Source organism: Callospermophilus lateralis, chromosome 5 (assembly GCF_048772815.1).
Source record: "Callospermophilus lateralis isolate mCalLat2 chromosome 5, mCalLat2.hap1, whole genome shotgun sequence".
Lineage (NCBI taxonomy): Eukaryota > Metazoa > Chordata > Mammalia > Rodentia > Sciuridae > Callospermophilus > Callospermophilus lateralis.
In genome coordinates, this window is record NC_135309.1 from 132618507 (window position 1) to 132645621 (window position 27115).

Below are 27115 nucleotides of genomic sequence, written 5' to 3' on the forward strand. Positions count from 1 at the left end.
TTCTTATTCACCATTCTCTTTCTCATATACACTCATGTTTGTTTTGTTGCTGCCACTTCCTCTTATTTTAGTTTGCTTGTTTTATGATTGAATGAGAAGGGTATGTCTTACTAAATGATTTTATTAACATTGGTTCTTTTCTCTAATTTAAATAACTAAAATATACACTTCATTGGTATCTTTCCCTTAGTACTGATCTTTTATTGCTTTATATTCTACATTAGGACATAGGTATTGGTCCTGACTAGGGTACACTTGACTCTGTCTAAGCAGATCCTGGTTAGCATCAGTGGAGGCAAAGTCTGGGATATCTTTTATTTAATTAATTAATTAATTTAATGTAATTTTTATACTAATGGGGCAGAACTTTTCATTTCTTAGGTTGTACATGACAAGGATGTGGAAAATAACGTGTAGGATATCTTGATCTCCAGTGGAAATGAGAGAGTTTGCGTAGCAACAAATCCAGCAATGCATAGATTCTTTCCAAGGAAAACAGACAATTCAAATCAACCAGGAAAAGCATTATCTATGAGTAAGTGGGATTTCAGAAAATAATTTCAAGATCTGTATAAGTTGAGCCTTTGTAGATACTCTGATACAAGCAACTTAGAGATTAATAGAACTATGGACATTATAGCAAGTTCATGTTCACATTGAGCTAGAATTGCAAAATGGGAAGGAATGTGTCAAACTTAAATAGGCATTTCAGGCTTGTGAAGTAGAGGATGCAGTCAAGATATTGGATGTAATTTGTGGAAGGTTTGATTGAAGATATGGGGTCAGCTTTTAAACTCCCTCATGTGGTTATTAGCCAGAAGGTTCAGTTCCTCATCATGGGGAACTTTTCACATGGCTGTTCACTCCTGAGCAAGAGATGAGATTTAGGGTGTGCACACACAAGACATTACACTGCCTTCTAAGAATTAGTAAAAAGTCAAGAATCATTTACACTATTAAGTTATCTGCCAAAGATGCTAAAGAATTTTTTTATGTACATTTTGGCCATTTGAATTCCTTTGTGAAATGTTTGTGTTCAGTCCTTCTTCCTGTGTATTGATGGGACATTTAGTCATGCTAATTTTTTTAGTCATTTTGGATATTAACTGTCAGAAGAATGATTGGCAAAGATAATCTCACATTCTTTAGGCTATTTCATCACATAGTTAATTTCAAGGTAACTTGAATCATAGTTTTGGATCATGTTGACACATATTTAACTCAGAATAAACTACTGTTTAAAATTGTTCATTAAAGGAGAATCATTATGATACAACCAAAGCAATACTGAGAGAGTCTTGCAAAAATGGAGTTAGGTAGCGAGGATAGGGGGCATTAGGAACAGGGGGCATTTATGCAAGATCCCAGAAACTTGTAAACTTTCTTTTCAAATAGGATATGAAAGATAGACACATTTTCTGTATGTCTCATGGTCTGTATTTTACTGAATTCATTCCTGACTGGAATAAGAACTTGGTCACTTTCTCATTTTAACAACAGACAACTGAAATAACTGAAACAATCAGCAAGCATATTGTTCCCAGAGGATCAAGGTGCATATCACGTTATCAAAAGTACTTTGTAGACATTTACATTTTGCTTATACATTATTTTCCTTATGTTCAATCAACCATGTGCCCTCTTTTTTCTTTCAATGTTTAATAGCTCTTATAAGCGCCTACTTTCCCTGCCCTTTGGAAACACTAATTCAAGCTATCTGAACCTATATCTAAAGTCCATTTCACTTGCAGTTTCTGAATTTGATTTTGCCAATGCAATTGATATAGTAATATTGCTTATCTATTTATTTATCTATTAGTTGTTGATAGACATAATACATTTTTTTATTTATTCATTTTTATGTGGTGCTGAGAATTGAACCCCAGTGCCTCACACATGCTAGTCAAGCACTCTACCACTGAGCCACTACCCTAGCCCTTATTTTTTACATTAGTTTATTCATCAACAATTACAGAGTGGATGTCATGCGAAGGTCCTATTTTAAGTAACAAAATAAGGTAAATAAAACTGTTAATTATCCTGCACAATGGAATAGGTGGCATGTCATACAAAGTTTCTGTGCATTTTATCTTAATATTTATTCATATAGTAACAGTTTTTATGTGTGTATATTTGATAAAACTAAGATTTCATTATTTAGATCATTTTTCCTCCAAGATACAGTTGGTTTGTGAAATCAATTTTATTTTTATTTCTGCAAAAGTCTATATTCCTTATCAGTGATATTTATTAATCTTAATCCTAATTTCTTTTTTTTGTGGGGGGAAGTATCAGTGATTGAACTCAGTGTAAAATTGACCACTGAGCCAAATCCCCAACCCCATTTTGTATTTTATATAGAGACAGGGTCTCACTGAGTTGCTTAGCACCTCGATTTGCTAAGGCTGGCTTTTAAACTTGAGGAGGACCTGCCTCAGCTTCCTGAGCTTTACAGGCTCTTACCACTGTGCACTGAAAATCTTAATTTTTAATCAGTGATTATCTGTCTATTCCTTGATTAGGAAGAACTCACGTGGTAATTCTTGTAGATGGACCCTTGGCTGATTTTAGGTTTAATTTTATCTGTCAGATTGACCATCAAGACATTTGTTCAAACAAGATTATGACTGTGTCTTTTAAGGTGTGTTTGGACAGGATTAACATTTGGCTCTGTATACTCAATAAAGAAGACTGCTGTCTGTAGTAGGTAGACCCCATTTACTCAGGTGAAGACCTGAATAAAACAAAAAGTCTCAGCCTCCCATCCCATGTGTTAGGGGAATCCCTTCTGTCTGACTGACCATCTATGAACTGGCATAGGGGTTTTCTCCTATCTTCAGATTCAAATTGAGACATTGGATCCACTTGCATCTTGTGACACATTAGGTAGTAAGGAAGCTTAGGGGGCTTAAGATCCTCAGTTATATAATTAGTATCGAAATTTTCAGCTACCTCTGAAAAGCCATGTTTATTTTAGAGTTTATCAACCAAATTGTTACTAATAAGATCCACACATTATGTATCTTATTAATTTGCAGAATCTATGAGTTTTCTTTCCAACTTGTATGTCAGTATTTATAAACAGAGTTGCTTTTCTATGTAAGGTCTCATAATCATTTTTTTTCCTAAATGTATTCCTGTGGTAACTTGTACATATTCCTCTCTCTTCAGTATTTTCTGGCAAAATAGTAATACAGTTGCTATTGTTTGCATATTTGTGTCCTTAATATCCACATGTTGAAACTAACCTCCAAGGTGAGGTATAAGGAGGTAGGGGCTTTTTAGAAGGATTAGGTCAATTGATCAGCATCATTATGAAAGAATCTCCAGGAGAGTTTGTCTATCCCTTCTATCTGTGTGAGATTTCAGTGAGAAATTTTCCACCTAGGGAAGAAGCAGCTCTCCCTAGGCAGTGTATCTGCTGTCAGCTTTACCTTGGACTTCTCAGCCTACAGATTTATAAAAAAAAATTTCCCGATGCTTTTGTTATCTAATGTGAGGTATTTGGGTATAGCAGACTAAAATAAACAGGAGTTGGCTATTTCGGCAAGGACTCTTGGTTCCTTTTTTCCTTTTAGTGGAAGATGGTATTTCTACATCTGAGTCATCTACATACTTGTTCATTGCTACAGGTCTGTTCATTTCCTATTTCAGGAAATAATTTTAAGATTAAATACTACATGAAGTCATACTGATATTTCTAATTAAAGTTTGAGACTTTCAGCTTTTATGGCCATTTTAATATTTCATCTTTATTTTATACCATCTGATAATGAGTATGTGAGGGCATATTATATCTTATTTGTTTCAATGTACCTTACACAATAACTGTAAAATAAAATTATATAAATATAGTAAACACAATAACTTACAACCTATTTTAACATTTATTTTTATCATTGGAGTGTATACTACCACTGAGGTATATTCAAATTACTTTATGTTCACATACCATAAGATTTAACCAAATAAAGTGTACAATTCAATGACATTTACTATATTCCCAAATTTGGGTAGTTATAATTACAATCTTAGAATACTTTAATTTTTTCACAAAGAAATTTCACAGCAATTAGTTTGCAATTCTGTATTTATCTCATAAACAGCCTCCAGCTTCAGGTAACCATGCCTCAACTTTCCATTTATCTAGGTTTGTCTATTGTAACATTTCATATCAATAGAATCATATAGTATGTGGTACTTTTTCTGACTGGTACCCAGAATAATAATTTTAAAATTTTTAAATCTTTTTAAAATATTTTTAAAAATTGCTTATACTTTCATTCTAGTGTTTATGTTAATGTCTCTGGTCATTTTATTGAGTGTAATGTTGTACCTACAGATACTATTAAAAAATCATTTGGGAATAAGATTTTTGGGAATAATAATTTTGCATATTGAAAATCATTTTGGATAGTGAAAAAGATCATTGCATCTATGTTTGGTAGGTCATTACATATATATTCTATTGCTTCTAACAAAAGCATTGAGCTCAAAATATTTGAGGTCAACTTTCTTTCAACTGTCTTGGTTTCTTTGTCTGTATCCTCCTTCCCTAGCCCATCTTTGTTCTTTAAAAAGTTGAATAGTTTTACTGAGATATATTTCAGTGTTTATCAATTTGATTAAATTTTCCCCAAATACAGAATGTATCTTTTCAATAGGTATTTGTTTTAGTCAGCTTTTTTGCTGCTGTGACTAAAAGACCAACCAGAACAATTTTAGAGGAGAAATAGGTTATTTGGGGCTTACAGTTTCAGAGGTCTCAATCCACAGACATGAGATTCATTCCTTGAGGCTCTAGGTGAGGCAGAACATGTTGGCAGAAGAGTGTAGTGAGGAAAACAGTTGGCATGATAATCAGAAGCAGAGAGAGACTTCACTTGAGAGACAGAAAATATATACCCAAAGCCACGCCCCCAATGCCACACCCATGGAGCCACACTCACCTGCCTTCAGTTACTGCTCAATTAACCCCATCAATTGCACTGATTGGGTTCAGGCTTTCATAATCCAATCATTCCCAGTCTGAATTCTCTCACACTGTCTCATATGAGGGCTTTTGGGAGACACTTCACATCCCAACCATAACAGTACTTAAAAAGCTATTTCTCTTTTTAACTTCAGTAAAGATTACTTGAATTCTTTTAATGATTTATTAAAGCAGTGCTCCATTGTTTGGGTTTCTGCTTTAGGGGCTTCTGCTTTTGGGTTTTCTTTTACTATGTTTCAAAATATTTATTATCTTTAGAAAGTTTTCTTATGCATTTAATGTCTTTTGATTTTTAAAGTTATATTATCTTTCTTTCTATTAAATTTTGCCAATATGTTTTTATTTACTCTTGGACTTATATACTAAGTTTTTCTGCTTTTGAAATTCCTCTTTGTATATTGAATTCAGTCCTGGTATTTTTCTTCTCATTTATGAATTTTCTCTGGTAAGATTTTTAAATCTGCTATCATATTTGCATTTGTTAACTCACTAATTTATAACTTAAAATGTTTTGTAGAAAGATCTTTGGGGCAATGTTTTCTTATTTTTTTCTTACAAACAATGTTATGGGCAAAAACCAATACAAGAGGCTTGGGAAGTAAAGATGGAACATCAGGATGACACAAAATTATGGTTGTTATCTTAAGTAGAGATAGTTGTCTCATTCTTGGTTTGTATGCTAAGCAAAGAACATCTTGGCTCTTTTTATGGAAAAAAATACTTAAAAGAATGGCTGATAGATAAATCAGGATTTTGTAGCCTGACATATTTGATTGACAGTTCTTTGAACATGAACTGAAAGATCATATCATGTAAAAGAAGAAGATGAAAAACATTTTATTTACCTGTGACAAAAGTTAAAGTCACATGTGAAAATTAGAATTTTGGAAAACTGTCCCTGAAACTTTCTGCTTGAGTGCGTCTCAATATTTCAAAAATTTTCTGATGAGATCAGTGGTGATATTAACCAGTTTGATTGTTTTTCACATTGTTTAATGAAGCATGTCAACTTTTGGAAGATCTGCATCACACTCAGGGAATTGGTAATTACAAATGACTACTACACAGTGATACAAAACAAAGCAAGAGAAAAATTATGACCAAAGGCTGTGCTTGGTGGTGCATGCCTATGCAAGTGGCTTAGGAGGCTGAGGCAGGAAGACCAGAGGCAAACCCAGATTCCACAATTTAGCAAGGCCCTACGTAACTTTGTGAGACCCAGTCTCAAAATAATATGTAAAAAGGACTGGGTACATGGCTCAGTGTTTAGACATCCCTGGGTTGAATCGCCACTACTATATATATATATATATATATATATATATATATATATATATATATGACTAAATTACATATATGATTAAATTATATGCATGGTTGAATCATGTATGATTATATTATATGTAATTAAATTATATATATATATATATATGATTGAAGTGCAACATAAACCAATGTATATTAATTGAACAGAATATTTTTAAAAATCACTGCTATTTCTTTGACATTAGCTAAATGTCAAATATCAAATTCTTGATGCAACATGGAAAGTATCTTTAATAAACTGAGAAGGCTATTGAATACAATACTTATGTACACAAATACTCATATGCACATACACACACACAAGACTTGATTTCCTTCATAAACATACATTAGCATAAAAGCGTTTTGTTACAGATTGACTCTAAATGCAGATATGACAATTCAACAGTTTTCTATCAAGTCAATCATTACAAAAAAAACTGAAAAATTGTGATAGTAATATTCTGTTTACAAATTTTTTGGGAAAATGTAGTACCTTTGATAAGGAAAGATGATAATCAGTTATTGCCATATTATTCAGGTAAATAGTTGTCACTTTGACTGTTGGATTTACTAGAAATAAGTTTCTTTTTTCTGTATTAGTTCATGAATCATAGAATGCAAAGTCCTTCAATATAGGAGCTGCAGAACTTAAATCAGTTGTCCTAACATTGCAGTGAGTAACTGTTAGGTCGTTTGGGTATTTCCACTCACAAGACCTCCAGTTGACATTCTGCTTCAACTGGTGTCTCTCTGTAGAGATGCTAATATCATGCAGCTCTTGCAGGTTCCTGGGCATAGGCAACCCCTCATTGTTTTGTTTGGTTTATTATCTTAGGTTTTTATGTGGTTTGGGGTGGAAGAAGGGAAAATCAGGAAGGGAAAAAGATTTAAAATCTAGACTAAAAGCATTACCATCTCACCAGTATCCTCAAATCATTAGTTTTATCATCATTTTCTTTTCAAATTTAATAATGCCTTCATATTTTATACCTCAATTTAAAGTGTCCTCTGTCTTTGGACAGTGTATAAATTTAGGGTGAAATGGTAAAGTCATTCTAATTTATTTTTCCTATTTTAAAGAGATGTGATTTTTAATGAGGGACAAAAAATTACTAATAAAATAACTTTAATATTTATTTAAAATATATTTTATTAAATTCTTATTATTAATAATGATATGTTCAACATATTTTGCCTACAATTAATTTTGTTGTAAAATTCAATGATATTGGTATCCCTATAATTGTTATAAATGTATGCACACTAAACATCTTTTTATCTCTTCTATTTAATGTTTTTTTTTCCTTGTGTTATCTTTTAAATATGTTTTCCATGTCTCTAACAGTGACTTTGGTGATATTGATTTAATTATGAATGCTTCTAATGTTCTTTAAATAACACCTTCTGTCTATTATTGTTTAATTCATTTTCTGTATCCTCTCAGGTCATTGGTTATGTCCTTTTAGGGTTTTATGAAAATCAAGAATATTTCACAATGTTTACATTGTCTGTATAAAGAAATTTACAATATATTTGGCTTAAATCTTAATTTTCCTACAAATGTAAGTTGAACAAATGTCAAATATTTTTGTAAAGTCATTAATTAATGAGTGAACCAGCAAAATATCACAACTGGTTTGGAGATTTCAAAATGTGCACACATGCACTCGCACACAGAGCTCTGAGTAAATTTACAAATAGATATAAAATTTGTCAGTATTATCAGAGCAATATTGTCAGAGCATTAGCCACAATTTGTCTTTCTAGTGAAAAAATTATTTGCATTGTACTGTTTTCTACATAGATTTTTTTAAAAATATCTCAAAAACAAAATGATGAAGATAGTGATAATATAGGGGATAAAATAGATTAAGATATAAAATTAAACTTTATTAACAATTTAGAAAAATAAGTATTGGCTTTATTTTCCAATTTTTGAAATAATAGTTTTCCAAACATATCTTACATTTTCTCATCTGTTATTATTTGTATTCCCTTGTCTTAAATATATGTGGTATATTTCATCAACATTGGAATAGGAATGTATTTCAAAATGCAACCTCTTTCCTTATTGCACATTAGATACTCAAGATGTCTGGGTAATTTTAACCATGTTCTAATTCAATTTGATTCTAATGCATTTTTGAAACAGAGAGGAATAAAGCCCCCATCTACTTTCCCAAGTTTAAAACAAATATTTAACTAGTTAAATAGTCATATGATTGTAAAGATAGCAGCCAATATAGGATTTAGCTATGTGTTTAATGTTTTAATAGAGGTAATTTTAACACTAGCTCTTTAATTGCTAGTCTTTGGAAGAACAGTCATTTATTTATCTGAAATTTTCTAGTCTTTTCAAAACAATGAAAATTATATAAAATACTATTAGAATTAAGGAGTTTGTACAATTAGAATTACATATAAGGAATAGTCTTTCATTTAAAAAATATTGTCTTCTTGTTGAAGTGACTGGTATTTGGGGTTAACAACTTCAATTATTCCTGAAGAGGAATACTTGTTACTATTCTTGTATTATTTGGAGAGGAGGGAATATTTGCATTAACAAATACTTGGATAAGATAGTAACTAATTCTTTAGCTGCTATGTAATTGTCAAGCAAACATCATCTGCTTTTGAGGTGGGCAAGGAATTAAGTTCAATGACCACCATTGCATAGTGGAAGTCCACATGATAATCTTTTCCCTTATAGTCTCTTGTCTACAAATTCATTTTCAGTACATGACTAGAAATGTATCTACAATTTCACAATATATATTGAAAATAAACGGAGCTGTTTAATTGCTCTGCACATCTAATAACTGCTATAACAAAGTATTTATACTCCATCAGAGAAAATCACTCAGAGGAGTTTTTACTACTACTACTACTACTACTACTACTACTACTACAACTACTATTATTATTATTATTTGGACTGAACTGAGGATTGAACCCAGGGCCTCAAGAATGCTCAGCAAGCACTCTACCACTGAGCTGTATTCTAGCCCAGTAGGAGTTTTTTTTTTTTTTTTTTACAAAGCACTGAATAAACATTATAAAACAAACAAACAAAAAAACTTGGTTATTTTTTGGATGTAATAATTTTAAATAATTTTAATGAAAATCCAAAAATTGATCTCACTTTAAATAAATATTTTTTCAAATTTCATGAAGAATTTTAAAACACAATGATTTTAAAATGACATTTTTACTAACAAAGAGAATTCTCCAAATATTACTTCTTAGGGAATAAATGGGAAAATGCATTCTTATACAAACACACATGGTTTAAGTAATGTTTTAAATTATTTTATGTACTCCAATTTTTTTTTTATTGCAGATGATTATCATGAAAGATATTCTTATGTGTATGCAAGCATACATTTTTACATTTTTTATACATAAAAGAGTTGGCACTGAAACACTAAATACATCTGATTTTTAAAATATTTGAATGATATATTAATTCCACTTTCTTCAATATTCATTTGAATGAAAGTAATTGATTATTTAGTGATATTATCTTTGATCCACATAAAATAATTATCATATGCACACGAATAACTATAGGTCAATAAAGCATAAATATATGCATACACACATGAACACTGCTTACATCTAATTCATGCATTGTAATCTACAAGAACAGCAACAAAAATTGAAAAAAGGCCCTACAATTTTAATGAATACATTAGTTAAAAAAAAAAATCTCTTGAGAAAGCATATGGCACTTTAAATTCACTGCAGGGAAAAGAAAGTACTTCACCATGGAGTAGAATGGAAAACAAATAGTTATCTAGGCTTCTCTAAGTACAGGAAAACACTTTTGGATAAGAGACAAAAGCTGTACTTAAATACAGGAGGCACACTACATATTTTTCTGCCCTGAGAAGAAAATGTTGGGAATATTTTCGTTTCATCAGTGAAATAGCTATACACGTAATGTTTTCTCCTTCCCTTGCCTTCTGCTCCCTGCTTGTTCCGCTCTTTATTTTTCTTTTTCACCTTCTTTCTTTTTCATCAAGCACTTTCCAAACATCTGTCTTCAATAGGATTTAATTCTGACAGTCAACAAACACTGTTTGACTTGGCAGGTTTACTTTCAGCTCTACTTCAGGAAATCTCATTTTGAATCCACTTTGTGTAAGTGGAATACAGTACGTAGGTGATAAGGTCTAATCATAGATGGTTGTACAATATTATACATTTTCTGGACAGTTGGGCTAAAAGTCACCTCAAAATGCAAAGCAAAGTAGAAGACTTCCAATTTGGCTGTGAAAAATATTTTTATTTAGAGGTTGAGAACTATCCCAAAACAACATTAAAAAAAAAAAAAAAAAAATTCTAGGTCTGTTTTCTCATGCAGTTTCTGGTCTCTCTCTCTCTCTCTCTCTCTCTCTCTCTCTCTCTCTCTCTCTGTCTCTCTCTCTCTCCCTCTCTCTCTCCATATATATACACATATAAACTTATTTATCTAGTTAAAGCCCAGGCATATAACCCTTACACTAAATGTACTGAATCAACTTTTTAAACTTACTTATGTATTGCAATACTAGGCCAGGCAAAGTGGCACATGTCCCAGGGCCTGGCACATTTGAGAAAAGTGCTCTAGCACTTAGCTATCTCCACCCCCTTTTTATTTTATTTTATTAAGTTGACTGGAACTTGCAAGTAACCTAGAACTTTAGATTCTTGTACCTCAGACTCCCAGGTAGCTGGGATTGCAAGCTGGCCCCACTCCTTCTGACCCTAATTGACATACATAAAGAAGCTTGTTAATGGTCTTTACTGAGAAGCATTTTGGTAAATTCTGGGAACTCTTTGTTTGACCTAGGAGCTCTCCTTCACAGCAAACAGGTCTATGAATGAAATTAAAGTACCAAATACTCTTATATTTAGTGTCCTCAATATGCATCTGCCTCTGCAGGGAGTTCCTTCATGCCACAGTCCATCTGCCGCAAAATAACGGGGGGGGGGGGGGGGGGGGGAGGTGGGGGGGTGACGAATAACTTGTGTAGATGGATACAGCAGGAGTGGGAGCTGTTTATTGTAGGAAAGGAGCAGTATTTATACATTCCACACAGCTTATCTTAATTAGCATAAACTAGATACAGCATTCAACCAATAAGAAATCTCCACACTTAATGGCTCGCTGGCTCCACCTCACAAACTACTCCCCCTGGCAAAATGCCAGGCGCCATCCAGACTTGTTTACAGACTCTAACACCTTCATAAATGTCTCTTACTGATATTTTAGTATATTTCTAAAGCTTAAGTCAAATACTGTACTCAGGTTTGTTTGATTTTGGTGCTAGGGATTGAACTCAAGGGCATTTGACCACTGAGCCAAATGCCCAGTCCTGTTTTGTATTTTATGTAGAGACAGGTTCTCACTGAGTTGCTTAGTGCCTCACTTTTGCTAAGGCTTTGAACTTTTGATCCTCCTGCCTCAGCCTCCCAAGCCACTGAAATGGTACAGGCACGTGTCACTGTGCCTGATTATATTCAAGTTTTAACAAATGTATCAACTTATATCATTAAGGACGTGAATATGCTTCCAGAATGCAAATTTTAATCACCTCATGATATTCCATCCTTTATTTATAATGATTTACTTCAATAATCTACTTTGTTTCTACACATCTATTTTCAATGTTTTCCTTCTATTGTACACAATTATATAAAAATTCAATTATAAAAAATTTTCATGTGTCCTTTGGGCTGATTATTTTACATGAACTATTGTAAGCATGCAGATTAAATAAATGAATACCTGATATATATTCCCAAATTGCCCTTCAGAGAAGTTAAAATCATATAAGAAAATATGATAATCATTTTTTTACAAAATTTAGTTATTAAAAATCCATCAAATTTAGTTTGTGTTTCCTTCATATACAAAGTATATATGTTTTTGTTAATTAAGTAATTTCTTTAATTTCTTTGTTTGATCTCTTAATCTGAGTTTCCCAGAAAATGAATTCTGAAGCAAACAAATTAGGAGCTATTATCTTACTCTTCAAATAATCTTGAAGAACATAAGGAAGGGAACAGAAGACTAAAGGCGTAAAGGAGGGATGCCCAACACAATAGTGCTTTATGAATGTGAATGTGAAGTGACCAGTTGCCTAAGCTACAAGTGCATGCCACATTAGCCCTGTAAAGTATATCTCAGGAACATCAACCATAGAGAAGAAAGGGAGAACGATTTTTCCTCTGGCTTTTTCTTTTCTTTTTTATTCACTGTTTTTTAATTAATTTTTAAATTTATATAAGACAGTGGAATGCATTATAATTCTTATTACACATATAGAGCACAATATTTCATGTTCCTGGTTGTAAGATAATATGTTCACATCAATTTATGTCTTCATATTGTACTTTAAACAATGATGTCCTCACATTCCACCATCAGTTCTAACCCCATGGCCCCTTTCTTCTCCTTCAAACTCTCTGCCCTATCTGGAATTCCTCTATTCCTCCTATGCTCCCCTTCCCTAGCCCACTATGAATCAGTCTCCTTATATCAGAGAAAACATTTGGCATTTGGTTTTTTGGGATGGCTAATTTCACTTAGTATTATCTTCTCTAATTCCATTCATTTACCAGCAAATGCCATGATTGTATTCTCTTTTATTGATGAGTAATATTGCATTGTGTATATATGCCATAATTTTTTAATCCAGTCATCTACTGAAGGGCATCTAGGTTGATTCCACAGTTTATCTATTGTGAATTTTGCTGCTATAAACATTGATGTGGCTGTGTCCCTGTAGTATGCTCTTTTTAAGTTCTTTGGGTATAGCCCAAGGAGAGGGAAAGCTGGGTCAAAGGTGGTTCCATTCCGAATTTTCCAAGAAATCTCCATACTGCTTTCCATAATGGCAGCATCAATTTGTAGTCAAACCAGCATTGTATGAGTATAACTTTTCCCCCACATCCTTGCCAACAGTTATTGTTGTTTGTATTCTTATAGCTGCCATTCTGACTGGAATAAGATGAACTCTTAGAGCAGTTTTGATTTGCATTTCTCTAATTGCTAGAGATGATGAACATTTTTTTCATATATTTGTTGATTGATTGTACATCCTCTTTTGAGAAGAGTCTTTTCAGGTCCTTGGCCCATTTATTAATTGGGTTATTTGGTTTTTTGGTGCTAAGCTTTTTGAATTCTTTATATACCCTAGAAATTAGTGCTCTCTCTGATGTGTGAGAGATAAAGATTTGCTCCCAAGATGCAGGCTCTCTATTCGCCTCACAGATTGTTTCTTTAGCTGAGAAGAAACTTTTTAGTTTGAGTTCATCCCATTTATTAATTCTTGATTTTAATTCTTTTACTATAGGAGTCTTATTAGGGAAGTTGGGGCCTGATCCCACATGATGTAGATTAGGACTACTTTTTCTTCTATTTGACACAGTGTCTCTGGTTTTATCCTTAGGTCCTTGTTCCATTTTGTGTTAAGTTTTGTGTGTGGTGAGAGATAGGATTTTAATTTTATTTTTTGCATGTGGATTTCCAGTTTTCCCAAACAACTTGTTGAAGAGGCTATCTTTTCTCCAATGCATATTTTTGGCACCTTTGTCTAATATATGATAATTGTAATTTTGTGGGTTAGTCTCTGTGTCCTCTATTCTGTGCCAGTGGTCTACCAATCTGTTTTGGACCAATACCAGCTGTTTTTTGTTACTATTACTCTGTACTATAGTTTAAGGTCTGGTGTAGTGATGAAACATCCTTCACTCTTCCTACTAAGGATTGCTTTAGCTATTCTGGGTCTCTTATTTTTCCAGATGAATTTCATGACTTCTTTTTCTATTTCTATAAAGAATGTCATTGGGATTTTGATTGGAATTGCATTAAATCTGAATAGTGCTTTTGATAGTATGGTCATTTTGATAATATTAATTCTGCCTATCCAAAAGCAAGGTAGATCTTTCCATATTTTAATGTCTTCTTTGAATTTTTTCTTTAGGGTTCTGTAATTTTCATTATATAGATCTTTTACCTCTTTCATTAAATTGATTACCAAGTTTTTTTTTTTAAAACTATTGTAAATGGAGTAGTTTTCCTCATTTCCCTTTCTGAGAATTTGTCACTGGTGTACAGAAATGTCTTTGATTTATGGGTGTTGATTTCATATCCTGCTACTTTGCTCAATTCATTTACTAGTTCTAGAAGTTTTCTTGTGGAACTGTTATGGTCTTCTAAGTATAGAATTATATCATCAGCAAATAGTGTCGATTTGAGTTCTTCTTTTCCCATGTGTGTTCCTTTAATATCTTTTGTCTGTCTAATTGCTCTGTCCAATGTTTCAAGAACTATGCTAAATAGAAGTGGTGAAAGAAGTCATCCCTGTCTTGTTCCAGTTTTTCAAGGGAATGTCTTTAATTTTTCTCTATTTAGAGTGATGTTGGCCTTGGGATTAGCATAGGTATCCTTTATGATGTTGAGATGTGTTCTTGTTATCCATATTTTTTTCTAGCGTTTTCAAAATAAAGGGGTGTTGTATTTTATTGAATGCTTTTTCTGCATCTATTGAGATGACCATCTGATTCTTAACTTTAAGTCTATTGTTGTGATGAATTACATTTATCGATTTCCATATGTTGAACCAACCTTGCATCACTGGGATGAATCCTACTTGATGGTAGTGTACAATTTTTTTGATGTTTTTGTATTTGATTTGCCAGAATTTTATTGAGAAGTTTTGCATCTATTTTCATTAGAGATATTGGTCTGAAGTTTTCTGTTTTTGATGTGTCTTTGCCTGGTTTTGGAATCATGATGATTTGGGCCTTATAGAATGAGTTTGAAAGTGCTTCCTCTTTTTCTATTTCCTTAAGTCAACTAAAGAGTATTGGTATTATTTATTTATTTTAAGGTCTTGCAAAACTCTGTGTATCTATCTGGTCCTGAGCTTTTCTTGGTTGGTGAACCTCTGACAGCATCTTCTATTTCATTGCTTGAAATTGATCTGTTTAAATTGTGTATCTCATCCTGATTCAATTTGGGCAAATTATATGATTCTAGAAATTTGTCAATGCCTTTGATATTTTCTATTTTATTGGAGTACAAGTTTTCAAAATAATTTCTAATTATCTTCAATATTTCTGTAGTGTCTGTGGTGATATTTCCTTTTTCATCATGTATGTTAGTAATTTGAGTTTTCTCTCTCTTTTTATTCATTAGCATGGCTAAGGGTCTGTCAATTTTATTTACTTTTTTTTAAATAACCAACGTTTTGTTCTTTCAATTATTTCAATTGTTTTTTTTTTTTTGTTTGTTTGTTTCAATTTTATTGATTTCAACTCTGATTTTCATTATTTCCTATCTTCTACTGGTTTTGGTGTAGATTATTCTTTTTCTAGGGCTTTGAGATGTAGTCTTAAGTCATTTATTTGTTGAACTTTTCTTCTTTTAAGGAATAAACTCCATGCAATAAGCTTTCCTCTTAGAACTGCTTGCTTACTGTCCTAGAGATTTTGATATGTTGTATCTGTGTTCTCATTCACCTCTATTTTTTTTAACCTCCTCCTTGATGTCTTCTGCAGCACATTGTTCCTTCAGTAGCATATTATTTAGCCTCCACGTGTTGGAGTAGCTTTTATTTTTTATTTTATCATTGCTTTCTAATTTCATTCCATTATGATCTGATAGAATGCAGGGTAGTATCTCTACTTTTTTATATTTGCTAAGAAGTTGCTTTGTGGCATAGTATATGGTCTATTTTTGAGAAAGACCAATGTGCTGCTGAAAAGAAATGTATTCACTCATTGATGGATGGAATATTCTATATATGTCAGTTAAGTCTAAGGTTCTCAGGCTTGTAAGTCATATTACCATTTCAACTGTTAGTCTGTTATGGTTTGGATATGAGGTGTCCCTCCAAAGCTCATGTGTGAGATAATACAAGGCTTAGAGGTGAAATAATTGAGTTAGGAGAGCCTTAACCTGATAGGGATTAACTGAGCAGCAACTTGAAGGCAAAAAGGCTATGGATGGAGGAGTTGGGTCATGAGGGCATGCTTCCAGGATATATATTTTGTATCTGGAGAGTGGAGTTTCTCTTTGCTTCCTCATGTGAGCTGTTTCCCTCCACCACACTCTTCTACCATGATCTTCTGCCCCATCTGGATCTCCTCAAGCAATGGACCAAGCTGTCTAAAGTTGAGACCTTAGAAACCACGATTCCCCAAACAAACTTTTCCTTCTTAAAATTGTGCTTATCAGGTTTTTAGACACAGAAGTGAAAAAAAAAAAAAAAAACTTACTAAAACAGGGTCTTACTTCTTTTCCACAGTACCCTGACATTGATACAGGAAATCTAAAGAATTATTTGCCAGATTGCCACTTTTGTATTTTGAGCCTGAGTCTAATTATCAGCACATACTTCACTGTAACTGCAAAAGATTGATATCTGTTCAAAAGTTTCATTGGAATGTTAAGAAAACGAATGCTCATATCTTTTTGGTGGCACTACACATTAGTAAAATTACTCTGTAAACCTGTATGGCAATTCCTCAAAAAACTTTAAATGGAACTACCATATGACCCAGCTATTACACTTCCTGGTATATACCCCCCCAAATCTAAAATCAGCATACTATAGAAATGTAGTCACAACAATGTTTATATTCACAGAATTCACAATAGCTAAACTATGGAATCATGATACCTGTAAATAGATGATTAGATAAAGAAAATTGGACACACACACACACATATATATATATACACACACACACAATGGAGTTTCACTTAGACATAAAGAAGAATTTTGAGATTTACTGGTAAATGTATAGAACTGGAGAACATCATGCAATGTAAAATAAGCCATACCTAGGAAGTAAAAGTCCAAATGTTTTCTCTCATATGTAGAAGCTAGATCAAAATAATAAAGAAAAAGAATGTTGTTGGCATTCCATGAAAATACAAAACAGGTCAGTTGAATAAGGGGATTCAGTAGGAAGGAGGAGGGATAGAAAAAGGGAGGAAAAGTAGAATCAATCTGACCTAACTTTCCTATTTAAATATATAAATATACTGCAATGAATTTCAACTTCATGTATATTCACAATGCACTAATTTAAGAAGAAAAAAAACTAACAAAAAAGTCAACTCTGAGGTCCTGTGTCTCCTTTACTTAGCATTTACCTGGATTTTGCTTCTTTCGCAGTGAGATGTTAATTTTTCATGATTTCCAGTTAAAGTAATTCTGTCTACATATTTCTCCAAGTGCCTAGCAGTTGAGCATCACAATGGCTCACTTACATTCTTATACCATCTTTACTAAGCACAGGTAAAAGCCAGTTAAAAGCACATGTATGATATTAGATTCTAGACTTTATCACCAGACCCTTACTTCCTTCACTGAGATCTTTGTTTTATAATTCTTAATTCAAGTACAAACTTTGACTTTGAGGATATGCTTTCTAGGGCCACTTATAAGATCAGTTTAGTATACATAGTAAACATGAAATAAACTACCTTTGTGCCATAATTTTACTATGGTGTATAATCTCAAGGAACAGTAGAGATTAAACATACCATTTTAAGTTGTTCTATGTGAGGCTGAGTTCCAAAACAGCTGTATAAAATGTAGCTCAGTTAGTGGAAGAAAAGGGGAAGAATTTGTCCTCTGGCTCCAGTTTCTTATTTTTCAGTTTCAGAGCACATATGGCATTATGAAATCATGAGTTCTCTTTGTACATGGAGAAGAAGGTTCTCAAAATGATGTCAAACTGCAACAAGAAGTATAAGACATTGAAGCTCCAGGATGATTTGAGTTTTGATGAATGAAGTAGGCTATAGTGTATGAACAGCTGCTCATCCCAGTGACATCTGCAACAATGGTAAGGAAGACAGGTTCAGTAATGGCGTAAAGGAGAGATTCAGTGCAAGTGGTTTTTAAGTTGTAGAGGTGCATATTGCAGAAGTGAGTCTGGGCAATACAATCAGAAATATTACTAATTTGTACTTCTTTAATAAGAAAGAACATATTATCCCCAGGCTTTTTCCATTTGGAATGGGATGGAGTGGAACAGTTATGTAAATGTATCACTAAAGAATTTTCTGTAGAGGTTCACTCTTAAAACGCTGTAGAAAATGAACAATGATGACGGCTTGGAAGACATCATTAATATGTATAGCTTTCATGAACAGGAGAAGGAGTTCTAGTGAAAAAATGGAAGGTGAATATTTGAAATAAAGGAGGGTGTTAGCTTTAGAAAGAACATTTTAGATAATGTTTAAAAATTATGAGTGCACTGTACTCTCAAATAATATTAGGTAATCAACGTAAAATGTTCCAGCCATCAACAAATTTGATTTCTTGTCATTAAACAAAATAATTGAACCCTTCTATATTTAGAATAAATGACAAAAAATAGTTCTTGTACTGAGTGGAACTAAATGTGTTTGTAATTATTAAATGTGAAAGAATGAATATCAATAGGAATTAAAGAACCAGTTCTTGAGTTGCATTTTTCTGACCATACCGTGATTAGGGAATATTCCCCTATTATGTTTGCTCATTTGCCAAAATAATTAAATTGTTTTTATAATTTAACTTTAATATTGTTTTAAAAAATAAGTACAACAGAAAATTTTAAACAAATGGATTTATATAAAATGTTTCCAGGAAGGTATGTATGCCAGCAAGTTGGGCAGAAGAAAATGCTGGAGAACTCACAGGTTCTTATCACCAGCACCACCCTTGATGGTGCTAGGCACACCACACCAAATACACATTCATAAATTAATCTTCTTTGTTTTTTTTAAACAAAGTATTATGTTATTGAATGTCAGAAACAGTACATTCTTTTAAAAACCCTGTTATTCCAAGATTTATGCCATATCACTACAATTTCAGAAAGTGTTAGGAGAGCTTATCAGTTCTCATCTGGTACTTAAGCATGTGGCTATTCTGCCTACACCAGACAAGAGACTACATCTCTATCTTTATTGCAACTATGAGAAAGTTGGCCTTAACTTATTTATTGTAAGGAATATTTTATTCAGCTTTTTTTCTACAGTGACTAAAGGACCTGACGAGCACAATTGTAGAAGAGAAAAGGTTTATTTGAGAGCTCATGGTTTCAGAGATCTTGTCTCATAGAAGGCTGGCTTCATTCCTCAGAGCTCAAAGTGAGGCTCAGCATCATGGTGGGAGAGTGTGGAGGAGTGAAGCAGCTCACATCATGTCGATCAGAGAGGGTGGTCTCCACGAGCCAGATATATATATATCCTAAAGCCACACCCCCAATTCCCACTTCCTCTAGCCATACCCTACCAGTTCAGTTACCATTTAATTAATTCCTATCAGGGGATTAATTCACTGTTTGGGTTGAGACTCTCACACACTCACAACCCCATTATTTTTCCTCTGAACCTTCTTGCATTGTTTCACATGTGAGTCCTTGGGGGACATAATATGAAAACCACAACAAGGACCAAGGAGGGGATTCCATATCTTTGATTGTATTTCAGATTAAGACAGTAGTAGTCATTGAATATATTACTCAAAGTAAGATTTTACAAATTAGGTAAATTCTTGTGGAGGTATCAGATTTTTTCTTTTTTTCTGTTTTACCTCCTACATAATATATGTGTGTGTGTGTGTGTGTGTGTGTGTGTGTGTGTATAAAATAAAACCTTTCTAAGTGTGGCTCTCACATTCATTACATGAAACAGTTTAGTTGAGTGACATAACTAGACTGCCTTCTAGACAATCACTTGCGCATATTTTATCAATAATACAGACTGCCAGAATTATGAATTACAACAATATTTTAACCCAATAAACAAGAAAACAATAAAATTAGAAGAGGAAACATTTCATAGAGGAGATCATTAGTGAGGTTCTTGGCTGATTGCCAGAGGAAAGAGAAGTTGAGAAATAAAGCAGAAAAAAAGTGCAGGTAAGTCGAGTAAGTAGTTCTAACACGAATCAAGAGAACAAGAAAAGCTAGTAGGTGAGAAAAACCTGGATTGTTTCTACCAAGTGTCACTATCACATATTAAAATAAAAATTATTGAACAAGCATTGACAATTATTGTGATTCCAAAAGTTTTCTCTCTCTTTCCTCCTGAGTGTTAAGGGTGTTAGATTTTCTCATCATTCACTATTACAAAATTGATTCCTTCTCAAACTGTGCATCTGAAGCCCTTTTGTTTTTCTTTCTTTTCAATTTCCTCCACAGCATGACCTTGTAGGCATAGAAACTGCCTCCCTTTGGCCCAGTGACACAATTTCCTGTAGTGCCTTTCAAGGTCATGGTGCACCCTAGGATTATAAGAGCTCCCTCACATTGGGGGGTGAGGGCCAATGATGTTTGGTTTCCTGAACCATCCACACCTTCCCATATGCTCATGAATGAAACTGCCCATGTCCAAAGCACACTGCAAGAAAGATGAGCATCTGTCAGGGATTGTAGCCCAAGCCACACTGTGATTTTCAAGGAGAAAAAAATTTTCTTCTCTTACTTTGAGCCAAATCTAAGTGTGTACCAGCTACAAGATTTAAAGCTTGGGATTTTTTTTTTTTTTTTTTTTGAGAGAGAGAGAGAGAGAAATTTAATATTTATTTTTAGTTTTCAGCGGACACAACATCTTTATTTGTATGTGGTGCTGAGGATCGAACCCAGGCCGCATGCATGCCAGGCGAGTGTGCTACCGCTTGAGCCATATCCCCAGCCCCCAAAGCTTGGGATTCTTGAAAATAGGATATATATATATATATATATATATATATATATATATATATATATATATATTTCCTCCCCCCCCCCCCCCTGGGGAGAAGTGGTAAAGACCTGCTGAAATGCCCCTGAGGTTTGCACTGAGAGACCCTGACTTTGTCAGTGTTATGGGAAAGGTGCTTTGTCACAATGATCAGCACACACTTGCAGAGAGGTGTAGGCAGGAGGATCTGGCTGGGTATCATCTATAGATAGATTTAGGAGGAAAGTTGATAAGTGAGGGCACTTGAGGACAGTGGGGGCAAGACATTAAGAAACCTGAGAATCTTGGGCATAAAATTTCCTGTTGTTAATGGTAACACAATTTTATACTCATCATATGCTATTGCCCCATAGAGAATTTTAATTTCAATACATTTCTTAGGCTTTCATTTATATCCCAAATGTAGGAAAGAATGCTGTTATATCAGATATTTGAAACAGAATGTCTAAATTATATCTAACTTACTTCCATTGGCTAGCAAGTAAATTATGCTAATTAGAAATTTCTAAAAAAATTATCAGGATGAGTTTATATGATGTTACTATAGTATATTAACCTATTTATATTAACACATATTTTATCCTATATAATCAAATCTTGGGCCATTTTCTTCATTATATCTGGTGTTCATTCAAAATCCCAAATACCTGGGAGTCACTGTGTTCCAAAAAATATTATTAGTAAAACAACATTTTTTTTCTTTTCCTAGAACTTAACAAATTTTTTCAACTATTACTGTTTTCACCAACAAACAGAATTATATTCATGTTAATTTTAAGTAAGGTTTTATCCTTTTATCAAAAAAGTCTACAATATTGTTATAATCTCCCTAAGATAAGTGTGTGCAAGACTTTATCACGATAACTATATCATAATCTATTAATGATAATATTAAATTGCCATGTCAAAGTGTGAAAAGTTCACTGTTACATAAAATATATGAAAAACATGCATTGCATGCTATTTTTTAGAAGGAAACAGATATGTTATAATGCCTCTTCTTTTTGATATGATATTGTGCCAATAATTTACATCAAAGAAAATTGTCCTTTTTCATTTTAAGAGAATAACTATTGGAAGAGTCTTATGGAATGTTTGATCACATGTCTATACCTGCATTGATTAAATACTTGGGCAACAGGGATGAAGCTACTGGCAATGCCACTGACTCCTTTACCAGAACGTTGTCCTACTGAGTGAAGGGTCGGCATCTATAATAAAAAGATGGTGATATTTCACATGTATGGATATAAGAGAAAATGTGTGAGGCAATCAAACACTTGTGATAGCATTTAGTCTAATGACTTTTAATCTTCTAGTTTCTGAACCAGTAACACACAGTTTACCAAAAATTGTCATCAATATTTCAAATAGCAGATTATCACCAAAATAAATATGCATTACCAATTATTAGAAGAAAGCTTTCATAGAGACAAAGCACCATAGAGACACAACAAATGGATATTCATGTTGAGATTTTATCTTTAAGAATAGGGAAAAACTTTAATGAAAGAAATTTTAAATAATAATAATAAAAAGATAGTGGAGGTGCCAGATAGAGATAGCAGGAAAAAAGCATTATGCCAAGTTTAACTTCAATAGAACTAATTGTTGAAAGAAGCTATGTTTAAGCACTCCATGACTACATGAATATAAATGAGTATACAGGTACTTATTTTATGGTAGAATAACAGTTCAAGTTAACTATAGAAAGAATAATTTAAATAAGACATTAAAAGAGTTTCATTTCTTTCTTTAGAGTGCTTTCTGAGTCACCAGGCAACACCACACTTTGTTTCCTAAAAAACAGAGCATATACTTGAAAAAGGATCTGTGATTCATGAAGCAGTTGGCAGAGTTAATATCCCAGCTTCAGAAAAAGAGAGTCTGCAAATAGTCTATTAAATTGAATAAGTGCATGGGACCACCCACTCAGTAATTCATTGACCCAGTTAATTCAATATTTTTTTCCTGTAATAAATAGATAAGAACTTGAAGTCCAGGCCAAAATATGATTTTTTAAAAAATATCAAAAGCATAGTGTATATAAAGGGAATCATGCACATTAAACAACACATTTCTATGGCTTTTACTTTTAAGACCTTTTCTTTGGCTCTGAATGACCTTTCATCTCATAGTCACAACATCGCCTTGACTAGTAAATGGTCCTTTTTTATTGCTATAATCATTGAGGCTTTACCATATGCTTTCTAACGGGTGAACATGAAAAAAGTAAAACTAATCATTTAAATTAGTTTCAGGGATACTGTTCTTGGCATAGAATAGAGTCCATGAATCTTTTGCAGCCATTTCAACTCACAATGTACCAGCTTCTGTAGATTTAACTATCAACCTATCCTATATTTTCTTGACCTTGAACACTTATTAACATTTTATTATTCTGGAATCCGAGTTACTTTATAATGACCATACTCTTTTATGATCTGTTATAATAATAGATTACACAATTATTTTATAGGATAATATATTAAAATCCTCTGAATTTTTAAAAAGCCTTTGAGCAAAATGTGAATAGGTCTAACAAGGAAAAGGAAGTGTCCTCGTTCTGTTTGCTTAAACTCTGGCTTGTCTCATCAGATAGAATACCTCACTTAGAAAAATCCATACGCACTGAGGAAGAGTTTCCTCTGTAGACCACAAATGATGATTCTCTATCTATAAGGTAGTGTAAGGAATCACTGTTCCTGTTCATACAATGAAACCATTCTCCTTATTATTATTCTATTATTATCCTAATAATTACCACATATGATATTAAGGTGGTAATTATTATATGTGGTATATATTTACATATATTTATATACGTAATATATAGTACATAAATATTAAATATTCTTTCATTTTTCATATAAATTTATTTGATAAATATCAAAGCTTATAACTATATCTCCCCATTTTATATGCCACCTTTACTATTGAATCTTAGTAATTCTTACAAAAGTACATAAATCTAGAAATCAGATATGATTTTTTTTCTGATTACATGATTAGTTTGCCAGAGAGTGGAATGCAGTATATTTAAAACTATCTAGTTAAAATGAAGCAATAAGCTTTTGATCATGTTTGTGGAAAACGGAACTTCAAAGCCTCTAAAATTATCAGGGACATACATCTCAATGAACATAACAACGAAATAGATAGAAGGGCATAAAATATTCCTGGGACTTTTTACTATTATGTGTTCAATAGAGTTCCAGCTTAATGCATTCTTTATTGCCCAGAAATTCATTTCATTTGCATTTTAACTGGGTTTTAGTCAAGTTAATACTTTTTCTTCCCTTGCTGTAGTTCCACAACTATAGCAAAATACTTAAAGAAGAGAGAGAGAAAAAAAGTCTGTTTGTACTAAATCTTAAATCAGTTTATTAAAGAAAGCTGATGCCTATAACAAGCTCACTAGCTCGTACTATGTCAACACACACAAAAAAACAATTGTACTATGTATTATAGAGAAAGGTCCATTAAATGGCAAGAAGTTTTATGCATTTATGCTAAACATTTCATATCAAGGTAGATTCAGTAAAAATCAACATCTAATTAGTAAAAGCCATAGAACAAACAGACGCTTAGAGGAATTCATTTGATTTTCACAATATACAACATCACATTTCTCTTGCATCATCCAAATAGTTTGCACATAAAAGGAAATTTAAGTTACATTTTTTAAATGCAAACTTTCAGATCAGTAGTATGCCAGATTAATAGAAAAAGCTTTTAATTGAAAGAAGTATATTCATGTACTAAATTTCAATCTGAATAACACAAGGAAAACTAATTGTGACACAATATATTAAAATAAACCCCACCATCATGCTCACCCACAAGAATGGGGTCTAATTAGAAGATGATATATGCTATGCTTGTATAATTTTATCAAAATGGATTCTACTGTCATATATAGCTAAGAAGAACCAATAAAATAAAATTTTCTAAAATGATAATTAGCACTTGAGTAGATTAGCCCCCTTTAGGCAATACAGTGGGTACTATAAAACTGTTCAGGCAGCAGGAAACTTTATTTAGATAGATTTAGCAAATATATTTAGATGATAAGACATCTACTTTTAGCACAGCCATTCAATGTTTACTGAGAATAATCTCTTAAATTTTCTTTCAATCACATTTTCGTTGAAAATTTGTGTAATTTCTTAGGTAAATTTTAAAAATTGTATTTTTTTTTTAACTGAGATTTAAGAGACATAGTGCCTTGTTCTCATTAACTTACTACCTTAAACCCTCATTTACACTTACAATGCTTCTTGTGATATTTGGTGATAAGGAAGTGTCTATTGGGAAGAGTTGCTGCTGTTAATTACTATATTTAAAAGAAAACATTTAAACTGTCAATCATTTTAATTATTCATAATAAATGTACATGGGGGAGTGCTGTATTTGTTTTATGCATATAATAGCCTTAGGAAAACAGAAAACTAACTTTGAAATGATTAATAAAAGTTAAACTGAAAAATGTGTTTTATTCCTATTTGCTACAGCTGATTATTAATAAACATAAAGACCAGAATTTAAAAAGAAAACCAACAGGTATGACGATGTAAGGGGAAAAAAAGAAGAAGAATTGGGTCACATTAGATTGGTAGAGAGAGGTGATGAGAGGGAAGGGCAGGGGAAGGGGGTATAGGAAGGGCAGCAGAATAAAATAGACATTATTATTGCTGTGGGTATATACGTGACTGCATGACCAATGTGATTCTGCAACCTATACACTCAGAAAAATGAGAAATTATATCCTATCTGATTCAAATGTATGATATATCAAGATCATTGTACTGTCATGTGTAACTAATTAAAACAAATAAAAAATTCATCTTTTAAAAAAAAGAAAACCAAGACAAACCACTAAGACTTCAATAAATTGTATTATCCAATTGACTTCAAGCACATTCTCAGGATAAGGTGAAGCTGTGATTTTGTTCTCTAATTCTAACACTGGTTCTGCTGAGAGAAAGTACCTCCAATTTAATCTATTAAAGGAGAACCTTCCATAAATGAATAAGGAAATTTATAAAGATATCCATTTACCTTTATGTTATAAACCTAATCATTATGAAATTTATATTGAAAATTCTAAAATTATATATTTTAAGTTCAAGTCGATCATATTTTAAAGTGTTCTGTTTGTTTACCTAACTACCTACCTACTTATGTTGGTCAGCTTTTCATCAATGTGACCAAAATACCTGACAATAACAACATAAAGAAGAAAAAGGTTATTTGGATTCCCATCGCTCTGGGCTTCTGGAAGGCAGAACATCATGATGGAGAGGTATGGCAGAGGAAAGCTGCTTAGCTTAAGGCAGCAGAGAAGCAGAGAGAGAAAAAGAAAGAGAGGGAGAGAAATATGAGTGAGGAACAAAACAATTCCTTAAGGGCACATTCTGGATGACCTACTTCTTTCAACTAAGTCACACCTACCTACAATTATCACACAGTAATCCACTCAAAGTATCAATCTATCAAATGGATTAATCCACTGATAAGGTTATAGCTCTCGTAATCTAATAATTTCAGCTCTGAACATTGCTGCATTGCCTAACATGAGCTTTTGGGGGAACACAGATATCTAAAGCATAGCACTATCTATTTATTGGATTAACAGTTAATATGAGATTTATTTACATTCACTTTTTATTTCCAAATTCGGCCCTTCATTTATCCTATTGTCTCAAAACTTTTAACAAAATATGTTGGCTAACATATTCATATGTCTTTTGAATATGGAAAACAGAAATATATATTTTTAAAAGTACGTAAGTATATTCTCATGACATTAGTTAAAGAACAATGAAAGTACTTTCAACAGAAGTTAGGATACAGTAAAGAAAATGTTAACCAGTAATAGAGAACAAAGTATGAAGAAAACATACAATGAATCATACAAATAATATTAAATTTATTCCATAGAAAACTAATAAAGTGACAAATGTTGACAAGAAAAGAGGAAACAAACAGCAAAAGAACAAGGCAGAAAGAGAAAAAAGATAGTATAACCAAGTAATAAAGAATAAAATTGTCAACCATAGCTATAGGAA